This window comes from Paroedura picta, chromosome 1 (genome assembly GCF_049243985.1).
Source record: "Paroedura picta isolate Pp20150507F chromosome 1, Ppicta_v3.0, whole genome shotgun sequence".
NCBI lineage: Eukaryota > Metazoa > Chordata > Lepidosauria > Squamata > Gekkonidae > Paroedura > Paroedura picta.
The window spans coordinates 78,586,166-78,612,142 of record NC_135369.1 but is presented as its reverse complement, the minus strand read 5'-3'; the positions used below and the strand labels follow the sequence as shown (position 1 = coordinate 78,612,142).

Here is a 25,977-nt window from a genome sequence, read left to right as displayed (position 1 = left end):
GTATAAGCAGCTTCACATGTGTGTTCATGGGTAGGGCTAAAATCATCACCAACCCAGTGTGGCTAGCTTGTTCTTTTCCAGATCCTCCAGTGGCAGCTCCTCCAAGGTGTGCACTTTCAGTCAATGGCAAGCCTTTCTAAGCAATAGGCTTGCGTGCTTTTGTGGAACATGGGATGGCTGCCACTTTGGGGAATTAAGCCTGCAAGGGCAACAGGTGGCATGTCAAAGAATGAGTATCACCAGCTTAGTATATTTTTATCCCATCTTTCTGCCCCCACAAGAGTCACCAAGGTGCTAAATAATATTAAAACATACATAATAAAATCATGTTTCAAAACAATTTACCTCTCCCCCCGAAACATAATTAAAACAATTAGAAACAGAACTAAAATGTATATATATATATACATATATATACATATATATGGTGTGTGTTATGTGGAATCGGGGGAGGAGAACATCAGGAAAAAAGCTTGCTTTGATTTTTTTTAAATAACAAAGCCTTTCTTGTCCCTAAACAGAATATCAGCTAAAATGGGGAGGGGGGGTTATATTGTTGTTGTTGTTATGTGCGAAGTCGTGTCCGACCCATCGCGACCCCATGTACAATGATCCTCCAGGCCTTCCTGTCCTCTACCATTCCCCGGAGTCCATTTAAGTTTGCACCTACTGCTTCAGGACTCCATCCAGCCACCTCATTCTCAGTCATCCCCTTCTTCTTTTGCCCTCGATCGCTCCCAGCATTAGGCTCTTCTCCAGGGAGTCCTTCCTTCTCATGAGGTGGCCAAAGTATTTGAGTTTCATCTTCAGGATCTGGCCTTCTAAAGAGCAGTCAGGGCTGATCTCCTCTAGGACTGACCGGTTTGTTCACCTCACAGTCCAAGGGACTCGCAAGAGTCTTCTCCAGCACCAAAAGCCTCAATTCTTTGACGCTCGGCCTTCCTTATGGTCCAACTTTTGCAGCCATACATTGCAACTGGGAATACCATAGCCTTGACTAAACGCACTTTTGTTGGCAGGGTGATGTCTCTGCTTTTTAGGATGCTGTCTAGATTTGCCATAACTTTCCTCCCCAGGAGCAAGCATCTTTTAATTTCTATGCTGCAGTCCCCATCAGCAGTGATCTTGGAGCCCAGGAAAATAAAATCTGTCACTATCTCCATTTCTTCCCCATCTATTTGCCATGAATTGAGAGGGCCGGATGCCATGATCTTTGTTTTCTTGATGTTGAGTTTCAAGCCAACTTTTGCACTCTCCTCCTTCACCCGCAGCAACAGGCTCTTTAGTTCCTCTTCACTTTCTGCCATTAGAGTGGTATCATCTGCATATCTGAGGTTGCTGATATTTCTCCCTGCAATCTTGATCCCAATTTGTGACTCCTCTAATCCCGCATTTCTTATGATGTGCTCTGCATACAAGTTAAATAGGCAAGGCGACAGTATACAGCCTTGCTGAACTCCTTTCTCAATTTTGAACCAGTTAGTGATTCCATGTTCAGTTCTCACTGTTGCTTCTTGACCTGCATATACATTTCTCAAGAGACAAATAAGATGCTCTGGTATTTCCATCTCTTTAAGAACTTGCCACAATTTGTTGTGCTCCACACAATCAAAGGCTTTAGCATAGTCAATGAAGCAGAAGTAGACGTTCTTCTGGTACGCCCTAGCTTTCTCCATGGTTGGCAATTTGATCTCTAGTTCCTCTGCCTCTTCGAAATCCTGCCTGTACTTCTGGAAGTTCTCGGTCCACATATTGCTGGAGCCTCACTTGTAGGATTTTGAGCATAACTTTGCTAGCATGAGAAATTAGTGCAATGGTAGTTTGAACATTCTTTGGCATTGCCCTTCTTTGGGATTGGAATGTAAACTGACCTTTTCCAATCCTGTGGCCATTGTTGAGTTTTCCAAATTTGCTGGCATATTGAGTGTAGCACTTTTACTGCATCGTCCTTTAAGATTTTGAATAGTTCAACTGGAATGCTGTCACCACCACTAGCTTTATTGTTGCTCAGACTTCCTAAGGCCCATTTGACTTCACATTCCAGGATGTCTGGCTCCAGGTCAGTAACTACCCCATTGTGGTCATCAGGGATGTTAAGCTCGCTCTTGAATAGTTCTTCTGTATAATTTTGCCACCTTTGTTTAATCTCTTCTGCTTCTGTGAGGTCCCTACCATTTTGGTCCCTTATCATACTCATCTTTGCATGAAACGTTCTCTTCATATCTCCAATTTTCTTGAAAAGATCTCTGGTCCTCCCCCATTCTATTGTTTTCTTCTATTTGTTTGCGCTGTTCATTTAAGAAGGCATTCTTATCTCTTCTAGCTTTTCTCTGGAATTCTGCATTCAATTGGCTGTATCTTTCTCTTTCTCCCTTGCCTTTCACTTCCCTTCTCTCCTTAGCTATTTGTAAAGCTTCCTCAGACAGCCATTTTGATTTCTTGCATTTCTTTTTCTTTGGGATGGTTTTAGTTGCTACCTCTTGTACAATGTCGCGAACCTCTGTCCATAGTTCTTCAGGCACTCTGTCTATCAGATCTAATTCCTTAAATCTATTTGTCACCTCTACTGTGTATTCGTTGGGGATATGATTTATTTCATACCTGAGTGGCCTAGTGGTTTTCCCTACTTTCTTCAATTTAAGCCTAAATTTTGCAACAAGAAGCTCATGATCTGAACCACAATCAGCTCCTGGTCTTGTTTTTATTGACTGGATAGAACTTTTCCATCTTCGGCTGCAGAGCACATAGTCAATCTGATTTCTGTGTTGACCGTCTGGTGATGTCCATGTGTAGAGTCGTCTCTTGGGTTGTTGGAAAAGAGTGTTTGCTATGACCATTGTATTCTCTTGACAAAATTCTTCCAGCCTGTGCCCTGCTCCATTTTGTACTCCAAGGCCAAACTTGTCTGTTATCCCGGTTATCTTTTGGCTTCCTACTTTAGCATTCCAATTCCCCATGATGATAAGCACATCATTTTTTGGCGTTGATTCTAGAAGGTGTTGTAAGGCTTCATAGAACTGATCAACTTCATCCTCTTCAGCAGCAGTGGTTGGGGCATAGACCTGGATCACTGTGATGTTGAATGGTTTGCCTTGGATTTGAACTGAGATCATTCTGTCATTTTGGGGATTGTATCACAAGACCGCTTTTCCTACTCTCTTATTGATTATGAAGGCTACTCCATTTTTTCTGCGAGATTCTTGTCCACAGTAGTATACCTGATGATCATCTGAATTAAATTCACCCATTCCTGTCCATTTTAGTTCACTGATTCCTAAAATGTCGATGTTCAGTCTTGTCATTTCTTGTTTAACCACGTCCAGCTTGCCTTGATTCATGGATCTGACGTTCCAGGTTCCTATGGAATAAAAATCTTTACAGCATCGGACTGTCTTTTCACCACCAGTTACTTCCACAACTGAGCGTCCTTTCGGCTTTGGCCCAGTCGCTTCATTCATTCTGGCGCTACTCGTACTAGCCGTCTGCTCATCCCCAGTAGCATATTGGACACCTTCCGACCTGAGGGGCTCATCTTCCGGCATCATAACGTTTTTCCTTTTGGAACTGTCCATAGAGTTTTCATGGCAAAGATACTGGAGTGGTTTGGCATTTCCTTCTCCAGTGGATCACCTTTTGTCAGAGCTCTCAGCTATGACCTGTCCGTCTTGGGTGGCCCTGCATGGCATAGCTCAGAGCTTCACTGAACTACGCAAGCCCCCTTGCCACAACAAGGCAGCGATCCTTGAAGGGGGATACATTATATATATGGGCTAAGGTTGGAATGATATGGCCCCTACTACCCACCCCAGTCAACACTATGGCTGCAGTATTTTGTACCCATCAAAGTTTCAAAAACAACAAAAGAAACCCCGGCTTTTATTTGGGTTAGCTATCTAGGCAACTAAAACAGATTAAAGAATCTGTGCTCCGCTTAAAAATGCCAAGCAGATACTGATAAGGTATTTTATTGGTATTTTTTTCAGCTAAGCTCAACTCAACCAAATTTACAACCCTAGTCCAAACAAACAAGATCTGCTTGATATTTAACAGTGACATGTAAACCCATCTCACAAGCTGATATTTTTATACCTCACAATATGTGTTTTTTTCTTATTTTATCAAATGGATGCAACAGTACTTGGTTTATTATTCTTTTAGAATGGTAAGTTCCATCAAAGACACTGACACCGCAATGCTTCCCACTTGGCCTTTATTCATTCAAACAACCAATGAGTTTGAAACTTCTTGGCTCTCATTCAGTTCCCTTTTCAGGAGCATTTAGGTAACAGAATTTGCATTCCATTCTACCACTATTCTACTCACTATTCTATACAACATGTGTAAAGCAGGCCTTAATATTGCACCACTAAGAACTTAAGAAATATGAAAGTTCTTTTTAAGAACAAATAATATGCAAGAATTAATTTGGAAGGTTAGCAAAGCATAAAGGAGGACAAATTATATCAATATCAATTTTTCCAAAAAAGAAGAGAAGACAAGCAGTGTAACACAGTTGATAGAAAAGATCACAAAGTTTAAGCAGACTTTACAAATAAAATGCTTATGATGGCATTAAAGACCAGACTAACAACTTTAAAAAATGTCTGACTAAGGAAATAATATATAGGATTTTATAAGAAAAAAAAAAAAGAAAACTCAAAGCATGCTTGGAGGTCCAAGAAACCATACAAAGTTCATAACCAATAAAGGAACTTCCTAGAGTTATTATGCCCTCATTGCCTCCATATTCTGAATGCAGATGAGAACAGAGGGAAGACTCACAACACCTCTTTTCCCCCCTGAGTTCCCATCCTAGCATTCTTTAGTATGTAGTACTGTCAGCACAATAAATAATTACCTCTTTAGAGATAATAAAAATATGCACACAACAGAAAAAATAGCTGTAAAAGACAGGTTATGTAAATAGCTTTAGAAGAAGAGCCAGAGTTAAATAACCAATGGTCCCATTTCAAATGCAAGCCGCAGACCCAGGATGTCATAAAGATGCCTTATAAATTCTAATTCAACACAAACAGTCAATAGTCATCATGATAAGTGCTTGTTAATCAATATTACCCAGTCAATTTAATTTAGCTACCAGACATTTCTTCACCAACTGTCTTGTAAGACTTAATTCATTCATTTAGGAATATCTGGCATTGTTATAAATGTAGAGGCTTTTAACTGTCATTAACAGTGAATGGGATAAAGTAACACCTAGCCATGTGCTTCTTTAGATGATATTTAAAAACTTTAACAACACATCTTCCATGTTGCAGCAGCACTAAGACATACCATCACAAAAGGAGTCAGTTTGGATTAACCTTGGACAGAAGACACTAGAAACACCTTCCTTTCTGACCATACAGGAGATTCTAGACCAGGGGTAGTCAAACTACGGCCCTCCAGATGTCCATGGACTACAATTACTGGCAGGGGCTCATGGTAATTGTTGTCCATGGACATCTGGAGGGCCGCAGTTTGACTATATTTTACCAAGGCAGTTTGTGATGGAAAACCTCATTATTCTGAGCAGTACCACAGAAAGTAAGACCATACTGAATGTATATAGGTGGGCAGGGAGAAGAATTTTGCTGACTGATTGATTTCTACTCCATCATTCCCGAGAGGGCTTAGGATGGCTTACAACAAGTTAAAATACACAATAGTTAAATATCATTGTTTTAAAAACCTAAAATGTAGTTTAAAAAAAACCTCTATAGCCACCTCTTACATAAGATGGATTTCTACTGGGGGGGGTACATGAGATGTTGGAGTACATGAGATGTTACCTGCGGATGGACCTTTGAACAGTGTTGATTTGGAGGTCGCCCTAAGTCTTAAGGCACATAACAGATGCACAAAAAGCTGCATTTGTCATATTTAGTCATGGGTCCAAGAAAAACCATCAATACAGCAGGGCTTGTTCAAGACAGCACTTCTGTGGATGTATCTTGTATATCTGGACAAGGACTTAAGCAACCTAATAACAAATAACATTTTCAGCTCTGGCCTCAGCCTGGTGGAATATGCTGCCGGGTAGAAACTGTCTATAAATCAAATGAAATAATAATAATAATAATAATAATAATAATAATAATAATAATAATAATAATAATAATAATAATAATAATAATAATAATAATAATAATAATAAGAAGAAGAAGAAGAAGAAGAAGAAGAAGAAGAAGAATAGCAGCTCCTGTAGGCCTTACTGAGGAATGGAGAAGATAGAAGCACCAAAGCCTAACTGACCCATTCAACTGATTCTCCTGGCAACGTGCCACTTCAGAATATAACGAAGAGCTGCAGATTTGAAGTATCCCAACTTCCATCTCAGGGAATGAGATGCTACTCTTCTATATACAGGGAAACCCATATTGTGAAATGGTACAGTCCAAGCAGGGCTGCATCATGTTCTTTTTCTGAACCCATTGGTCAGCTCTGAGCATAATAACAGAAATTACTGGAACTGTGTAATATATCAGTACCTGACAAGGCGGAACCTCAGGACTAAATAATGACACAATACCATTATAATATCCCTGTCAGCATTTCAACAACTCCTCCATTGTTTTCTGTTCTTGTGCTCAGCATGAATAGCGGAGGTTTATGGCTTATGGTTTTATTTTTATTATCCAGCATAATCTCATTTTTGGCACCATCTATATAATCAGGATACTCACCGTGTGGTTAACTGCAGAAGTAACTGCCTTACTCAAATGGATGAGTTTAGTAAGGGTTATTTCCATCTAGGGATGCCACAAGAACCCTGTGATCATATCCAACTTCATGTTAAAACTGGCCTGTTTAACTGGAGAAATGTTTATCACACATCTGGCAGGGAAAAAAGGATTTGTCAACACTGTACATGCCAGAATTTAGCTTTTCATTGTACTTTTTCAAAGATTAGTTTTTCTACACTTGGAGAAAGGAGAGATAACAAAAAAGGTACTGAAACTGTTTATTGCCATGGTTTAATTTGTCTCTGTGGTGCAGCTTGCATTTATTCAATGCAATATAATTTTACTATGGCAACAGTTGCATTGTATCAGATCACACTCTCTGGTATGGAAATGCAATTCTCCCTCCCTTGTCCCCTCCAATCCTCTCTACTGCAATTGGATTTTATGGGAGCTTCCCTTTAAAATACCAGTTTTCCATATTTTTATTTCTGCAATAACAATGCATATGTGAATTCTCTTTTGGACGGAAATAATATTTCTCCCCATTTATATTTAATGTAGCAAACAATCTCCTTTGAAGGCTCAATTACAGGACTCAAGAAAACCTTCAGCACTTAAAGCGTTAATGAATGAAATGGATGACTGGACTGAAAATAAAAATCACTGTTTAAAAGAAAATGCTACACCAGGAGAATTAGGCACAACATCATCCTATAACCACTGAGAATTCTCAACTGTAAAATAAAGCCTTGTACTTCCAGCGTTTTCATTAGTTTTCCAGTTGTGCCAGACGCAGCATGAATTATAATGACCTAGAAAGGCAGTGGTTTGCTCCCTTTAAAGAGCACACACTGTATAGAAAGAGAAGCCTTTCAGCAGGGGGGAGGGGATACCGGGTAGGTTATTAGCTTGTGTATAAAGCTAGTTACTTGAGCACTTAAAAATTATATTTCCCTCATTTCTGAGTGTGACACAGATCATGCAAGATAATAAATGCCTCTAAAAATGAACCATACTAAACTTCAAATATTTGTTTTACAGATTGCAACAGAAATAAAATAAAGCAGAAATATGTTCCACATCTTTCCCAGGGAGAACGTTCTTCTTTGAGGCAGTTGGCACAATGTTTTTACTGACAGTTGTATTTAACACTAGGTTAGATTAGGAAGTAAATGCAAGTCAACCAAGTCCTAATGTCCATGCACAGACAAAACTAGTTGAAGTAAAATGTAGCACATATAGGTATAATTCAAAATATCAATGTCAGATATGTATGTATCATGGATGACTCTTGAGGGTGGCAAGCAATCAATGGGTGCCACTCCAAGAACACTTACTGCTGCCTCTTCTGCCACCCCACACATTGGAAGAAAATCATTGTATATCTTCATATCTGGCACAATCGAGTGGAAGGGTGGGTGCATGAATGTTCCAGTTGTAAGCTAGTACAATAGAGACTCTAAACATGCTGATCAAGACAGTGTCAAGAATATTAAGGCAGGGACCTGAAGGAAAAGGCTACTCCATGCTCTCTAAACAAAGTGGTTTTTTATCCTAGAAGTAATGTACATGTTTGAATTAAAATTTTCCCAACACTTCAGACAATTTCATATTAAAAAATAAATCATCCCCACTCCCCCCAATTTCCAATTCAGCAAGCAGAAGCCAGAGAAGCTAGTGGAGGAACAAAACTTTTCAGTTTAGTAGGCCTGCATACCCCACCTATATGTGAATAGGGATAACAGCAAAAAAAAATCCATGGTCTCTTAATAAATGAAGTTTGGTACTTTGCTCTTATTTGGTGAATTATTTACTATATATATATATTTTTTTTCAAGAACAGAAAATGTCATGAATACTTTTCAAAAAACAAGGAGATTTGAGACATCTTCTTACATAATAATACATTGTTGATGACAATAGTTAATAGAGTAGACTCATTTTTTCAGATCAGTGTTTCCAGATATAGGCCTAGGAAGTAACTTAGTAGTAGAGGATGGTTTGTACACAGTGGGTCCCAGTTGAGGCAATGGTGGTTCCATAAAAACAGATTTTTGGTAAGAGGGATGGGTTGAGATACTGAAAGAAAAAGCCAATAAGAGTACATAATGTTAAGCTAACTGGACTAACGGTCTGATCCTATATACACAGATTGCAAGTAATCTTGCAGTCCCAGAGAGTCCACAGATTCATTATACATGTGTCTAATTCTCAACATGACCACATCTGTGGATATATAAATTCAGAGATTGAAACCATGAAAAAGACTCCCTACAACTTTTCTCCCTACAAATCTGAAAAAGCCCCAGCTTTCCAGAAAAATCAAAATCAGAAAAAATAATATTTTTTTAAATACTAATGATGAAAGTAATCCAATCCAATTACATTCCAATCCCAAAGAAGGGCAATGCCAAAGAATGTTCAAACTACCGCACCATTGTACTCATTTCTCATGCTAGTTATGCTCAAAATCCTACAAGCTAGGCTCCAGCAATATGTGGACCATGAACTTCCAGAAGTACAGGCAGGATTCCGAAGAAGAGGAACTAGAGATCAAATTGCCAACATACGCTGGATCATGGAGAAGGCTAAGGAGTTCCAGAAAAACATCTACTTCTGCTTCATTGACTATGCTAAAGCCTTTGATTGTGTGGATCACAACAAATTGTGGCATGTTCTTAAAGAGATGGGAATACCAGAGCATCTTATTTGTCTCTTGAGAAACCTATATGCAGATCAAGAAGCAACAGTGAGAACTGGGCACGGAATAGAAGAAGAAGAAGAAGAAGAAGAAGAGTTGGTTCTTATATGCCGCTTTTCCCTACCCGAAGGAGGCTCAAAGCGGCTTACAGTCGCCTTCCCATTCCTCTCCCCACAACAGACACCCTGTGGGGTGGGTGAGGCTGAGAGAGCCCTGATATCACTGCCCGGTCAGAACAGTTTTATCAGTCCCTGGAGAAGAGCCTAATGCTGGGCGCGATTGAGGGCAACAGAAGAAGGGGATGATAGAGAATGAGGTGGCTGGATGGAGTCACTGAAGCAGTCGGTGCAAACTTAAATAGACTCTGAAGAATGGTAGAGGACAGGAAGGCCTGGAGGATCATTGTTCATAGGGTCGCGATGGGTCGGACACGACTTCGCACCTACCAACAACAACAATGATGAAAGCAGCAGACAGTCAAGGGAACATGGAATGAAGGGGGGAACGATGCAGGGGACAGGAGCTTAGTACTAGGACAACTTTCCTATGGGAGGATGGTGATGAGGGAAGGGGCATGCCCAAACACACAAAATGGCAGGCGCTGTGAAAACTGGCAGGAAGTTTTCATGTCTTGTCCCTCAACTATTTCTGTGTAAACAAGTCCTGGGGCAAACAGGGGGAAGAACAGGGAAAGGGCTTCCCATGTAGTCATGTGGAAAATAGGGGCAACTATCCCACAGCGAAGAACTAGGGGGCAGCACGGCATAACACCTCCCGTGCAGTAAACGTCCTCAACTCAGTGTTCAAAGGAACAATATTTGTATTCTTCAAAATTTATATTTCTAAGAGTTTTTGAATTAACTTCTCAGTGCATTGTACTCTTCATGCTCTTCCTTCTCTAGGACAGCTTTCTATCTATGGGAAATGCATGAGGCTGCAGGCACAGGCAGATTGCCCATTAAAGACACCAACAAGATTCCAGGTGGGCTAATGGCCTGGGGGCACCCCTACTCACAGGAATTACCCAGAACCAGACCCCCACCCACACCAGAACAACCTCAGCTCAAAACGAAGTATAGGGTAAGAAGGGCTGTTTTCAGAACTGTTCCTTTCCCCACCTGCTCCTGGTTGCAGGGTAAAAGTTAGAATCAGCAGAACATTTAGCTATGGAAGTTTTACACAGGGATCCATTATGGCAACAAGAGAATGGTGGGATATTGAAGGGATGCAAAATAATAGCACATGTAAGAAATTTAACTCTTATTTCTTTATTATTATAGATAATAATGTCCAACATGAATTTCACTGGACTGTACCAGAGTAGCACTGAAAGCAAATATTCAAAAGGTTTTATACACAGCTGAAAGTAAGTAAATTGCTATGAACAAGCCTCCTAACAACTTCTGAACAATATCAATTTTTCAAGCTGTACAAGTATTGAAATATATTCCTGAGAACCTTTACAGTCTTATCTGACTGAACAGGCTGGTAAGAGAGAATATTAAATGCAGTCATTTACAGACTTGGCATAGCCTTTATAGCACAGAAACTAAGGCAAAAACTTGACTCTTGAGGCAGTCATTTAATGCTTGTCATAAAAGGAACAGAATACCAACAGTAAAGGCACATCCACAATTTATTACTAAGACTATAGTAGGAATTAAAGGGAAAAACATTTATGTTTCATATTCAGACAGCATTCCTCATTTTACAAAATTTATACAGTTTTCTAAAATCAACTATCAACCAAGTAGAATATAATGTAGAACCTTTGATAGCTGTCAAGTGGCTCACAACTCTTAGGCCCATTCCGCACAAGGATCAATGGGGCGAATTGCTTTCGGAAAGAAAAGACGGAATTTTAAATAGTGGAATTCAGCGTAACGCATAGAATCATAGAATCATAGAATCATAGAATCATAGAGTTGGAAGGGGCCATACAGGCCATCTAGTCCAACCCCCTGCTCAACGCAGGATTAGCCCTAAGCATCCTAAAGCATCCAAGAAAAGTGTGTATCCAACCTTTGCTTGAAGACTTCCAGTGAGGGGGCGCTCACCACCTCCTTAGGCAGCCTATTCCACTGCTGAACTACTCTGACTGTGAAAAACTTTTTCCTGATATCTAGCCTATATCGTTGTACTTGAAGTTTAAACCCATTACTGCGTGTCCTCTCCTCTGCAGCCAGCAGAAACAGCATCCTGCTCTCCTCCAAGTGACAACCTTTCAAATACTTAAAGAGGGCTATCATGTCCCCTCTCAACCTCCTTTTCTCCAGGCTGAACATTCCCAAGTCCCTCAACCTATCTTCATAGGGCTTGGTCCCTTGGCCCCAGATCATCTTCGTCGCTCTCCTCTGTACCTGCCTTTGTAGTGGAATCCAGTTGCATTTCAATCGTTTCCCACAGGTTTCCGGTCTCAGCAAAAATCGCTAGAAAGGAAGCGATTTTTGCCGTGCTTTGTCCCGCCGCTGGCCGTCAATCAAGCGAGCAGCCAATGGGCGTTTGTTACCATGCTCCGGAAAAGCCCCTTTGCCTTTAAGAACAGGTTTTTTAAAAAAAGAAAAACACACATTGCAACGAATAAGCCTTGATTCCTTGATTCCTCCTAATGTAGAGACCCATCTAGCTGGCAGCTGGCGTGTGAGCTGCCGATTCATCGTTGCCATGCTCCCCCGAGTAAACCCCCCCCCGTGCACGGGCGCGATTTTTGGCCGAAAATAAAGGGAACTTGCAAACGGGGCTGTGTTGTGCTTGGTGACTTGAGGCGAGCTTTAAAGCAGCTCTGTGGAGGGACTGCAGACAGAGAAGCCTCGCTGGGTGAATGAAGGCTCGCTGGTTTGTTGCTCTCCACTTGCTCCAAGAAAAAAAAATGGCGATCGCTTCACCGGAAGTTCAGAGGAGAGAGCCAGGGGGAGGGACTTTGCTGAAACCGCAACAATGTAAACGCACAGGTCTTTTTCGCTAGTGTTGCAGACTGCTTGCAAGAGTGTAGCGCTTTCCAGAGGGTGAATCCATTTCCCTGGAAGCGCTACAACGAAGCGCTTTTAGCGGGACTATTTCAGGAGTGTGGCAGATTGTGTACGACGTCGTGCATAACTGCATATTAGTAGCAATTACAACTTGCCACACTCCTGCAACATTAAACTTGTGCGGAATGGACCTTATTGTTCACTTGGGCCTGGAAGTCAAAGGGAACTTTGACAAAGTAGCCCAATTCAGATATTTCACCAACCCATAGTTTGCTATACACATGATTCAGAGCCTTTGTCTTGGTTGGAGCGTTCTACCATGCAACAGGCATGTTTGGTGCTGCCTTTCTGCTTTTATTTTTCCATCCTTTCAGCAGTTAGTGTCATATACCTTTTTTTCCCCCCTCTATGCAACAGTTTTTTTCCAACTGTGCAACAGTAGAACTCTAGTTTACATTCCTCACTTGGCTGACAATATTACTAACAGACATCACATTGTAGACTTCTCTTTATGTAATGTGTTTTCTGATAAATGTCAGTATTACTCATAGCTTTTTTTCCAGATGGGGAGATAAATTGAATTCTAGTTCCTAGGCATATTAAGTGTTGGTGGTAGTGGAAGAAGAACAAGAAGATGAAGAAGATATTTTGAACAAAGTTATTTTTTCATGTCTATTAGCTGAAAAACTCCTTTCCATTATAACAGTTCTATCAGAAGGCTACTCAGATAATGAAGTAACACAATTGTAAGCATTTGATCTAGTGGTATCCCCAAAAATCTTGCGCTCTTTGCCTAGTTTCCTTGTACTAGGGTGAAAACTAGAGACAAGACTATGGAAATGTTTCTCCCTTCTTCTGGACTATTCAGTCTTTGTACAGTAACACCTTAAAGACCAAGATTTTGAGAGTATGAGATTCTGAGAGTCAAAACTGCCTTCATCAGCTCATTCCCCAGAAATCTTGTTAATCTCTAAGGTGCTATCAAACTTTAGTCTTGCTCTCCTAGTACAGACCAATACAGCTACCTTCTGAAACTATTTATACTGGATGAGGAGGGTGAATTACCACTCTTGATAAATTCTGCTTTTTGCACATCCCAACGATGTATGTGCTACCTTGTTCTAACACTGATCCAAAAAACCTATATCCAAATATCTAATTAGTAAACTGGCTGGCCCATGTATGTAATGAAAGCCATACCACTGGGCCACCGACAAAGTAGTGTTTTGTATTATTTAGGGGATCTTATAGGGATGCTAGGTGAGGACTGAAAATCCCTCAGAAGGGCAACATTGAGAACAGCTTAATGTCTCTTACCCTAATTTTTTTTTTTTTGGGGGGGGGGGGATCAGCCTGCTCAAGGCCTGGGAGTTAAAGCTACAGAATGGGGGCTGAATTGGACTTCTAGATTGCCCTTCTTCCTCTGATTCCTCACAGGTCCTTGGCTTGTCACAGTATCTGTTAGTAAACCGACTAATTTATGTGTAGGTGACTAAAAGCCACAAAACCAGACCACCCACAGAAAAAAAGGACAGTGTACCTACCCTGAAGATATTCCAAGTATGAAGAAAAGTTTGTTAATTAAACAACCATACCATCCATAGCATTATACTCCATTGAGGTTTCTTCCCCACCCCAAACCCCACCCACTCCTGGCTACACCCCCAAAGTCTCCAGGTATTTCCCAACCCAGAGCTGGCAATCCTTTGCCTGCCCACACAATTCTTGCATGTGCTTCTTTTGACTGTGGCCTGTATCTTCCGTTTATATCCCAGAAATTTAACACATTTATATATCTTAAAGATAAACAAAAGTGATATTGAGGTAATTGGTTGTGAGTACTGATTAGTATGTGTTGCCAGGTGTTCAGCATGATTGGAGTGCTACTTATTTGCATAACTTTCCAATTACCTAGGCACAGAGAGAGAAAACTGTACAGAGTAAAACCTATGATTGATCAAGTGGTTCTTCAGGAAGGAAGAGTGACTTCCTTATACATGCCATCTGCATGGTTTTACTACATAATGCACAGTTTTCTCCAAGCCAATCTCATTTTACTTACGGTGACGACATATATACAAGATTCCCACTCCAACTCTGTTTCAAAATCAGAAAACTATTAAGGTAAAATTATCATTGAACACAACCGTTACACTAGCAAGAATAAAATGAAGGAGAAAAAAGGACACTGGTACATATACTGAGGAAATTACTTCTCTCCTCATTTATTGTTAAATCTACTTTAGAGGGAAAACAGATAAATAACTACTGTACTATCCCCTCTGCAATAAAAAGTTCATTTATATAGAGATTTCTTAAAAACAGACAGAAAAGCATGGAATCGGCACCTTCTTACTAAATCTCTTAAGGCTTTCTTATTTATTTACATGCATGGCATCCATCACCATATTGCCTCAGCATAAAGTAGACAAATCTGTTGCCCTGCCTACCTCAGGGATAAAAATAAGATTGTACAGCTATTTTTTTTCTTTCTTATACTCCCTTGCCTTGCAGAAACAATATGTCTAATGGAAATGGGGAATGGGGGAGGGGGAGTTTTTTATACCTTACCAATAGCACATTCCAAAGGGCAGTCTAAGCCAGCCTCCATTCTCCCAACTGCTGAAACGGCATTCAGTGAAAGGCAAGTGGACCCAAAATCTCCAACTGAGCCCAGTTTGCCTTAGGAACCCTCTGCAACCACCTTAGCATTTTCTTCCTAGCATAATCTCATAGAAGTACATATTGGTGGCAAAGGGTCTAATACTTCAGGGGGGTGGGATAGCAGCAGAGAAGTCCCAGCACAGCAGGGATTAAAAGGAGTAGGTGTTACTCTGCTGCACAGCACAGACGTCTCCCACTAAAGGATCGAGGAAGCGACAAAAAATATAAAGGCTTCTTTTTTAAAAAGTGGAAGGTGAATTGAATAACAGAGGCCACAGGCTCTGGCAACAGACATGTAAGTCAACAATTAGGCATGCAAAAATATAATTTGAGGAGCAGGTTTCTAAAACCATCAAGATAAACAATAAACATTTAAATGTATATGGAGCAGGAATCTAGTCAGAGAAGCGATTGGGGCTTTAGATGACCAAGGAAGAAAGGGATTGATTAAAAAAAGATAGGGAGATGACAGAGCAGCTCAAGGTATTTTTGTTTCTGTGTTCTCAAGGAACTCACATGTGAGACTGTTGATCTACAAATTCATACATGTAACCTGTCTCTGAATTCAGGTTATAAGACACAGAGGACCAAAGCATGTTGAGGGGAAATAATCATGCCTTCTGAGGGGAAATAATCATGCCTTCTGCAAAGGGAAGCCTGGTCTTACATATTTTTTGGAGTTCTTTGAGAAAGTGAACAAACATGTAGATAACAGTGACCCAGTAGACATTACTTATTTTTATTACATTTATTATTTAAATTAATATACTGTCCCTCTTAAGAATGATCTGGCACAAAGCTGAAACTGCATGCAACATAGCACTACCTGCTCATCCTTTCCCCTAATTGCCACATGAGAAGACAGGAGGATTGTGCACAAGTTCTGGGTAGCTTGAAGGAAAGGGGTGTGCTCATTCAGCAAACCACACATCCATAGGTTCTACGCACACTGCTTGAAATCCATACAAAGTATAAACACACCTGAAATTAAAGCAAGGAAATCCTGTTCCCCTGTGGGATTTATGCCTATATGTATAAACAGGGAAAAGATGCAGGAGTTTACTAGTTAACAAAACCAATTCAATGGTGGTACATTAATTTCTTAGCCTGCTACTTTATACTCCTGCAAGTATTCAATTAAATGTAAGTTAATAATGAAATTATGAAACATTTAGAAGCTAGGTAGGACTTAGGGGCTAGTTTTTTGTTGTAGTAATGATATCCCACATATTGCGCTATATACTACAATACTTTTGTCATAGATTTAATTATATCTTCAAAAACTGTGAAGAGATTTTTCCTGCATTGTGCAGGGTGTTGGACTAGATGACCCTGGAGATCCCTTCCAACTTTATGATTCTACTAGCAAGAAAGCCCATTGTAACCAGGAATGCAATGGGCGCTAGGACCCAGGGGACACCGGGAGGTGCAGATCTCTCTCTGTGTCTCTTTCTCTCCCTCTCCCTGCGCTCGGTGTGCCTCGTGTTCTTAGAAGGAAGCAGGGCTGGTGTGCAGTTTGGGGCAGCTCTCTATGTCTGTCTCTCTCTCTCCCTCCATCACAGCAGGGGCGGCTCTCTCTGTGTCTCTCCGTGGCAGCAGGAACCATAGCAGGTAATTAGGGCTCGGGCTTAGGAGGGAAGCAGGGTCTGGTCAGCAGCTTGGAGCAACTCTCTCTGTGTCTCTCTCTCTGCCTCCCTCACAGCAGGAGCGATAGGAGGGAATGAGGGCTTATGTTCGGTCTGGCAGGGCTCTGTGTGTCTCTCTTTTTCTCTTGTGCATCTGAGAGGAACGTGGCTAGTGTCCAGGGATGGAGGGCAGCAGCTGTAGGTGCAGGGCCAATCAGCTCTATTCAGCCCTCCCTGGTCTACAACCTGTTTGGCCCTATTCCAACTCGGGCAGCCAGACACATTCCACCCCCCCCCCCCCGGCTGTTTCACAAATATATAGAGAAACCATGGATAAGGATGATTTGGATTAAGTTTTGTGGTAGCAATAATAAGAAAAGATGTCATACCAACTTTTTGGTAGCTCTTGGTTCCAAAGATATCTGCAGGGACTCAACCAGAGCCAGGACCTTTTTGACCCTGCTCCCAACTTAGTAGAACAAACAGTAAGTTTTTCTGGTATGAAATAGAAATGGCAGTGGGGGGGGGGAATGGAGAAGCGAAACTTGGTTTTTAAACTGCTTTAATGATGTATTAGTTTATAGATATAAACTGCCCTGAGCCTACTAGTGGGGAAGAGCAGTATAAAAATCAAATTATATACAAATAAAATAAAACCTAGAAGTTGAAAAATTAGGCTGTCTCCTAAATTTTGGAGCTGGCTTCTAAGAGTCAAATTAAAGTTATCAATACCCAAACCAACTTGGATCCCCTTGAGCCGGAGAAGCAAGGGATTGAACCTGGGACCGTCTAAAAGCTCTACACTGAGACACTATCACCAAGTCTAGAAAAATAAATATGAAACACATGGCTTAGCTATTCGTGGTGCATCTACTTCATCATGTTTATAACATCTGAAGTACAGTTTTCTGAATAGTGCAGGATGGTGGATGGAGAGATGCTAAAATTTAAAGCTCTTGGGCAAGGGCACGGAACTGCTTGTAAACCTGGTATTATCAGGAAATGCACTTTCAACCAGAGTCCTACAACATTTGACACAAGGTTTTTTAAATCACTTGTATGCTGTACTATTTACTGTATCAGCAGCAGATAACTGCAGTCAGCTACTGAACTTTGACTCATCTTTCATCCGGGGAGGGCGGTATATAAATCAAATAAATAATAAATAAAGTGTTGGCCCTCATACTACTATACATGATTAAGACTGCTGAACTCTGAAGATAAAAGGCAGGTAATTATCAAGTGTACTGCTGTACTGGTTTGTGTTGTTTTTTCTTTCACTGCATTAGCTGAGGCAGATACAGGGAAAATCTGAATAAATTTAAAAACCCTAAACTGAATCTGTAGGCAAACCTTATTGGCCTTAGAAGGTATGAAAGATGGAAGCTGATACTTTACTTGATCTGAATTCAAGTGCTACAGCAGTGCTGAATTGTTTTGCTCTATGCCCCAATAGTTCTGCAATGAAAAATTAGCTGTTCTACATAACAAATTGCCTTATATTCAGCTGTAGCAGGTAATAGCATTTCAAGGAGTACTAATGGGGAGGGGAATGATACAAACTTGGTAAGCCTTATATCACTTTCCTTTTCCTTAGGTCTCTAGAATCACATTTTACTGGGCTTATGCAGGGTACCATTTTTGCATTTTCTTTATTATTAATTTGCAAAACAGCAATCAAAGGTACTGGGTACCTAGTGCTTCAGTCAATTCTCTTTCTATATGTTGTAAGACAGATTTCCTTGGCAGATTGTTCCTCTTAATTGCCAAGAAGTAATAGTAAAACAGGACATATAGGACACCCAGCTTTTTCTTTTAGGTGTCAGGTTGCTAAGGGTTGGTTAGCATAGTTAGACCTTAGAAGCTTGCTTCCCAAGTAAAAAAAACAACTTGTTTATCCTCAGAGCTGAACAAACAGTTTTCTTGAACATCAGCTTGATAAAAATATACAGCACTTGTGTACAGGATAACAGTTTTGTTCTTATTCAGTGTTCTGATTGGGGGGGGGGTGGGATCTTGCCTCCTTCAGTGTTGCAACTCCTTTCATGGACTCTTTCCTTGAGATTGGCTGTTGTCGGGCTGCTGATCTTAACTCTCTCCACAACTATTCAGCCCTCCCTGGTCTACAGTCTTCTCAGTTCTCAGATGTCATCCACCTCCTGAGGAATTCTCTGCTGCAGTTACCTAGACTTCAGCTCTGTATCTTTTCAGACCTTTTCTCTCTCGCTCTTGCTCTCTCTACTCAAGAGGTCCAGGATGGGAAAGACTGAGACTTCTGAGAAGAAGCTCCTCCTTGGAGGCAGGCAAGGTGGCAGCCATTATTGTGACAGGGATTCCAAGAAAGGGTATCTGTAATCATCCCTATGTTAGGAGATTTCTAAGGAGCATGTCTCTGATTAATCCACCTCAGGCTCATTGCTTTCCCTCCTGGAACCTAAACACAACACTTAAAGCCCTTTTTCCTGTTCCTTTTGAGCTGATAGCTACATGCCAGGATCACTGTATGGGTAGTCCATAAACACCTAGTTCTTTTAAATGAAACTAAGTCCTCTGCGCCAGATGAATCGCATCCAAGGGTACTGAAAGAACTTGTAAATATAATTTCTGAACATCTATCCATTATTTTGACAATTCTTGCAGAACAGGTAAAGTGCCAGAATATTGGAGTGGGCAAATGTCCCCATCATCAAGAAGGGGAAAAAGGTGGACCCAGGTAACTACCGACCCATCAACTTGACATCTATAGCTGGCAGAATTTTAGAACAAATCATCAAACAGTCCGTTCTTGAGCATCTACAGAGGATGGCTGTAATTACTAAGAGTCAGTATGTCTTTCTCAAGAACAAGTCATGTCAGACTAACCTTATTTCTTTTTTGGAAAAACGTACTACTTTCCTAGATCAGGGGAAAGCTTCTGATAAGGTTCTACATTAAATTCTTATTGACAAGTTGATATAATGTGGTATGGATCCCATTACTTTTTGGTAGATTGATAACTGGTTGATAAATCACACCCAAAGGCTGCTTGTTAATGGTTCATCTTTCTCTTGTAGAGGAGTGACAAGTGGAGTGCCTCAGAAATGTATCCTGGACCCTGTGTTGTTCAACATATTCATAAATGATTTAGATGAAGGAACAGAAGGGATGCTTATTACATTTTCAGATGACACTAAACTTGGAGGGGTGGCAGATACAGTAGAAGACAGAATCAGGATGCGGGATGATCTTGACAGGCTGGAAAACTGGGCCAAAATGAATAAAGTGAATTTCAATAGTGATAAATGTAAAATTCTGCATTTAGGTAGAAAAAATCAAATCCATCATTATAGGATGGAAGAGACTTGTCTTCGCAGTGATATGTGCAAAAAGGATCCAGGGGTCTTAGTAGTCCATACACTGAACATGAGACAGTTGTGTTCCTTGGTGGCTAACAAGGCAAATGGGATTTTGGGCTGTATCTAAAGAAGTATCATGTCCAGATCACATGAGTTGATTATACAGCTTTACTCTGCTCAAGTTAGACCTCACTTAGAATGCTGTGTTCAGTTTTGAGTACCACAAGTGAAGAAGGATGCAGATAAACTGGAGCGCATCCAGGGAAGGGCAAAGAAAATGCAGAAGGATTTGGAGACAAAGACATACGAGGAACAATTGAGAGTCTGTTTGGCCTGGAAAGAAGACGACTAAGAGATGATACAATAGTACTTCTGACAATTAGAACAGTTTCTGACAATTAGAACAGTTCCTCAGTGAAACAGGCTTCCTCAGGAGGTGGTAGGTTCTTCTTTTGAAGTTTTTAAGCAGAGGCAAGAGAGCCATCTGATAGAAATACTGATTCTGTGAACTTAGGCAGATTTTAAGTGGGTGGGCAGAAGGGATTGTGTCCATGCCTGGCTCTTGTTGCCCTTTCCTGCATGCCCAGAGAAATTACAATCTCTACTTTGTGATCAGAAAGTAAATTTCTTCTAGGCCAGACTGGCCTAGTTTTTAAGGGGGGGCATCATCTGAGCATGGAACTGGGGCCACTGTGAGTGGGCAGGTAGTTGCGAATTTCCTGCCCTGTGCAGGGGTTGGACTAGATTACCCTGGAGGTACCTTCCAACTCTATATTTCTATGCCCTATCAAAGAGCTCACTTTCGAGACCATATTTTTGGTGGGTATCACCTCGGTCAGGAGGACTTCAGAACTTACTACTCTCTCTCTGTATATAAAGTACTCTACCTCTGCCAAGGCAGCATTTGGGTGATGAGTCCTACAGCATACTAATGTATCTTTCCCTCCCTGGGGCATACTGCTTTTTATGTTCTAGAAGCTTCAGACTGTGCTACTTCGGACCCCTGAAGAATGGAAGATTTTTCTTACTTACCATTAATCTTCCTTCTCAGTGGTCATCAGGTAGGGCAGTCCTCATACAAGGGAGGATGTTTCTATTCTAGGTAGGCTTATGAGGTGGATCTAGTATACTATTACATCCCTAAAGTCTTTTCCCTTCTATTACATTAAGGTTCTCTCTTCCTGATGGACCCCTCTTAACCATTTTCACCCTGTGTGCTGTTATGTTGGTTCTGGCCAATTTGTTGGAGGTCTTTTTCTGTTGATACTTTGGAGTAGGGTTGGGCACTTCAGCATCCAAAGTGGCCATTCATACGTGAAGCAGCCAACGCTGCATGGCGGGGGGGGGGGGTATGGGGGTGTGTGCAGCGGTGTGCGCACGCACGCAGGCAAAGAGCTCTGTGTTTGCGTGAATGCGCAAACCAGTGTGCCACCACCTGCACCTCACCTCCCCCCTGCAACGTGGCACTGGCTGCTTCGGGCGCGAACGGCTGCTTCGGACGCCAAAGCACCCAACCCTACTTTGAAGTAGGAAATGAACTGCTTCAGAACTAGGCTGGAGCTTGAGAGAGAAGCCCCTCCTCTCAGGAATCACAAAGGATCAGCAACCCTGCCTGTCTCCATAGAAGTTCTTCCCAGATGTCAGATCACCAAGAAGGAAGATTCATAATAAGTAAGAAAAATCTTCCATTGTTTTGTTTGACCAAGCTAGATAAATGTATACATTGAAGGGGAGTTTAAAAATCTAACTTTTGATTGGCTCCTATGAAAGATTCCTAAAGGGGCCAATAGGATTGTTAGAATGACCATGCTGTGTGATTGGTTCCACTCTACCCAGGCTAAGGAACCAGTACAACAGCTCTGTTTTCCCTCCTCTAACTCCGATTGGATACTTCACAAAATCTGAATTTGCACAATTATTCAGCTTTCTAATATATATACAGACCTTAATTTCATTCTAATATATACTTTTATACTTGTATATTCTATATATAAATATATACATGTGTTTTTTAATTTCTTCACAGTATACAATGCTGCCTGATATCAGATGTGTTTAAGATTATCCATGTGGTTCCAGAGAAACCCCGAAGAACTGAAGTAAGGGTATGCCAGTGTTACCATATTTTGAAAATAAAAAGAGAAAATATTCCCCAAACAAGTACTTCAAACAAGCTATCACTATGACAACTCTCATTTTAAATACCTCTACTACTTAAGCTGTTATAACCGCTACTAACTAGGAATATCCCTAATCTTCCAACTCCAAAAGATGATATTTTCATTAGTTTTTTTTTTTTAAAAAAGCTCAAAAAAGGACAGACACCAAAAAAGGAGGACATGTCCTCCAAAAAGAGGACATCTGGTAATTCTATGCAGAACAAAGCTAACAGGCACCACAAGCTCTTGGAAGCATGAAATTACATCCAGAACGATCTTGATGAATCAGATCACTGAGCCAAGTAAGGAGATTTTCAATCCACTCAAATATAAATATATATGTCAAGATGGGTACAAGTGCCTAGTTTATAAGCTTACCAGAGAAAGGTCTAAAGAATTCATTTGATCACAAAAAATGGCTTTCACATCCTAACCTGAGTACATAATTTGGAGTATTCAAATGAAAACAGCAAGATTAAAGGAGTTTGTTGACTACATGACCTGTGAGAAACAGTGAAAGGAGCTTTTCATAGTGTTTTCTCCCCTCACTCTTGAGAATAGACTGAGGAGGAGATAACAGAGTTTAAACAATGATATAATTATTAAAACACAATCTAATTCAACTATTTTTGAAGGCCAAACTAAATATTAGGATTGCAGACTTCTCTTTAAAGGGAAAAGGGATGAAGTTGCAACATTTATCATACTTCGATAAATGTCTTAGCTGAAAGTGCTAAAAGGAATATCTGGATGCATAATTTAGTACTGGATTTATCAAAACTATCAATTAACATTAATCTTGTTCAGCTACTGTAAAACACATTAATCCTTATAAAGTTCAATACAATGTTATAACACAGGAATACAAAGGTATCCAATAGTGGCAAACAGCACAACTTGTCTTTGTTTTCAGTATAACAATTACCTGAAAATATGTCAGAAAAGTAGGGCAGGATGCTTGCAGCCACTTTTGAAAATGTTCTAACTAAAAGGCTCTAACTAAAAGGCTCTAACTAAAAATATGTATTAAATGAAATGACACGGCTTTGTTAAAACATGCATTAGCACACATGTATAATTATCACAGCAGTATGAAAACAATCGATGGCTACATTTATTCATGTATCCACTTGGGAAGGGTTTGGTAAGTGACAAAAATCTAGATTGACTTGAGAGTAGAGCTCCTTATTACTTGTGAAAACAACATATTTTGATATGGCATATGATAAGTACTAGATGTTTGCCATAGTATATTGCAGCTCTATTGAAAACTGTTATCCACTGGGTTTGCATAAAACATTTATCATTTTTCTCATCTCAGCAGCAAAAATATAGGCTCTTCTCCCATGGAGGTTTCTGCAATGGAGAGGGGCTGCCAGGCTAAGCAAGCACCCTATTTTCCCCTTTAAAATTGTCACGAATAATAGAATGCTTTGTTCTGCTTGCAGTGTTTGTGATTTCAATATTCCTGCAACCAACATGATTATCTCTTTCAAGGCAAGCCTAAAGTAGTAATTGAGCATATTGTGAGAACCTGTACTCAGCTGTATAACCAGATGAGAAGGGGAATTTAGGAGCAGTTGCCAAAATCCTTGGTAAACTCCTGAGAAGATTCTTGACCTAAGAGATAACCTGATTCCAGAAGGCAGAAAGCTACAGTAAGGGTATACTGTTGCGTTGCCTATTTAACTTGCATGCGGAGAACATCATGAGAAAGGCGGGGTTAGATGAGTCACAAATTGGGATTAAGATTGCAGGGAGAAATATCAACAACCTCAGATATGCAGATGATACCACTCTAATGGCAGAAAGTGAAGAGGAACTAAAGAGCCTGTTGATGCGGGTGAAGGAGGAGAGTGCAAAAGTTGGCTTGAAACTCAACATCAAGAAAACAAAGATCATGGCATCCGGCCCTCTCAATTCCTGGCAAATAGATGGGGAAGAAATGGAGATAGTGACAGATTTTATTTTCCTGGGATCCAAGATCACTGCAGATGGGGACTGCAGCAAAGAAATTAAAAGACGCTTGCTCCTGGGGAGGAAAGCTATGGCAAATCTAGACAGCATCCTAAAAAGCAGAGACATCACCCTGCCAACAAAAGTGCGTCTAGTCAAGGCTATGGTCTTTCCAGTTGCAATGTATGGTTGTGAAATTGGACCATAAGGAAGGCCAAGCATCAAAGAATTGAGGCTCTTGAACTCTGGTGCTGGAGAAGACTCTTGCGAGTCCCTTGGATTGCAAGGCGAATGAACCGGTCAGTCCTAGTGATCAGCCCTGTCTGCTCTTTAGAAGGCCAGATCTTGAAGATGAAACTCAAATACTTTGGCCACCTCATGAGAAGGAAGGACTCCTTGGAGAACAGCCTAACGCTAGGAGCAACTGAGGGCAAAAGAAGAAGGGGGTGACAGAGAATGAGGTGGCTGGATGGAGTCACTGAAGCAGTTAGTGCGAGCTTAAATGGACTCTGGGGAATGGTAGAAGACAGGAAGGCCTGGAGGATCATTGTCCATGGGGTCGCGATGGGTCGGACATGACTTCGCACCTAACAACAACAAGGTATTCAATATATTAAATTAAGAAGTTGGCTTCTTTGTTTTCTTCTTGTTGATTTAAAGAGACTGTACTGCATAGGCAATTCTTTTATTAATTTAATATATCTTTATACATCTTTACAAGCTCTGGTTTCCTTGTGTGCATCCAGCTTCAAGGACCCACAGGTCTGAGAGTTGGTCAGGGGTTCCAAAGAGGGAGCCAGAAACAAAAACCCAGGGGGACCCAACTACAGTCTCTAAAATCGGCATTTTAGCCAGTTCCCCCGTCCTGTGGTAGACTTCTAACATCCCTAATACTGGACATTTCAGGGGACATTTTGTGCTAAAGAGAGAGGGGGGAGGCGAGGAATGTGTGCTATATTAATAGAAATCCCTTCAGTATTCAAATCTTCCACTGGATCCAAAACATAGATAACAGGAAATTCAGGAAATTTATCCATCAATCCAGAGAGCATGGAATAGGACGTTTACGCTTCACAAATTAAGAACGGACCTATCCATTTTACTTTTGTGGTTTACTTGGAACCCTAACTGATGTTTAGAATTTACATTATAAATTTAATTATCTGTTAAAACCAGGAAAAGATTGGCACAAATAAACTTTGCGACATGAAAGGCAATTGCTTGGAAGTGCCTCAAGGCTTTCGGCTGGGCAATACCTGTTTTACAGCATTCTAAAATGCATCCCCTGCCTGCCTGCATTGCAACTCTGGAGTTCTGTGCAATTGACTATGGCTAGCTGGTCTGGCCCTTGACATGGCTTTCTCAGCATTCTTTACAAACACAGCTCCTCCTGCTGTACATTAATGTGATTCTTAACACTTTTTATAGGCTGTTAATAAATGGTAAATTAAACAAGCATTAAAGCTTCTGAGAGCAGGTTTTAGGGTGTCGTAAAAACTGTATGCTAGACTCTTGTGATACTTCACTCCCAGCTCTTCCTACTGAATCAAGTTTTCTCAATGGTAACTTTTGGCACTCTACTTTTATAGCACAGAAAACTGTGATCACACATATCCTGCACCAAGTTTAATAAATTAGTATTAACAGCTTTAATCCCACCCACAGCCTAGCAGGCAACCAGTGCATGGTGGTTGGTAATATGCTCTCAAGGATAAATTACTGCTTAATAAGCAGCTAAAAATGTTCTGTTATTTTATACTACTAACATATGGTGGTAGGCTCATGATGAATGGTATCTAATAATTCATGGGGTTTGAGAAAAATGCTTCTAAAAAACAGAAATGGAACAAGAACCCCTATATTCAAATTACAATTTCATCAC

At 40.7% G+C, this 25,977-nt stretch overlaps 1 protein-coding gene across 2 annotated transcripts in view; it reads right to left on the bottom strand.

Moving 5' to 3' along the window:
• The window catches only part of SMYD3 (SET and MYND domain containing 3), a 440,651-nt gene that overhangs the window by 304,460 nt on the left and 110,214 nt on the right, over window positions 1-25,977 (bottom strand). The window lies entirely within an intron of this gene.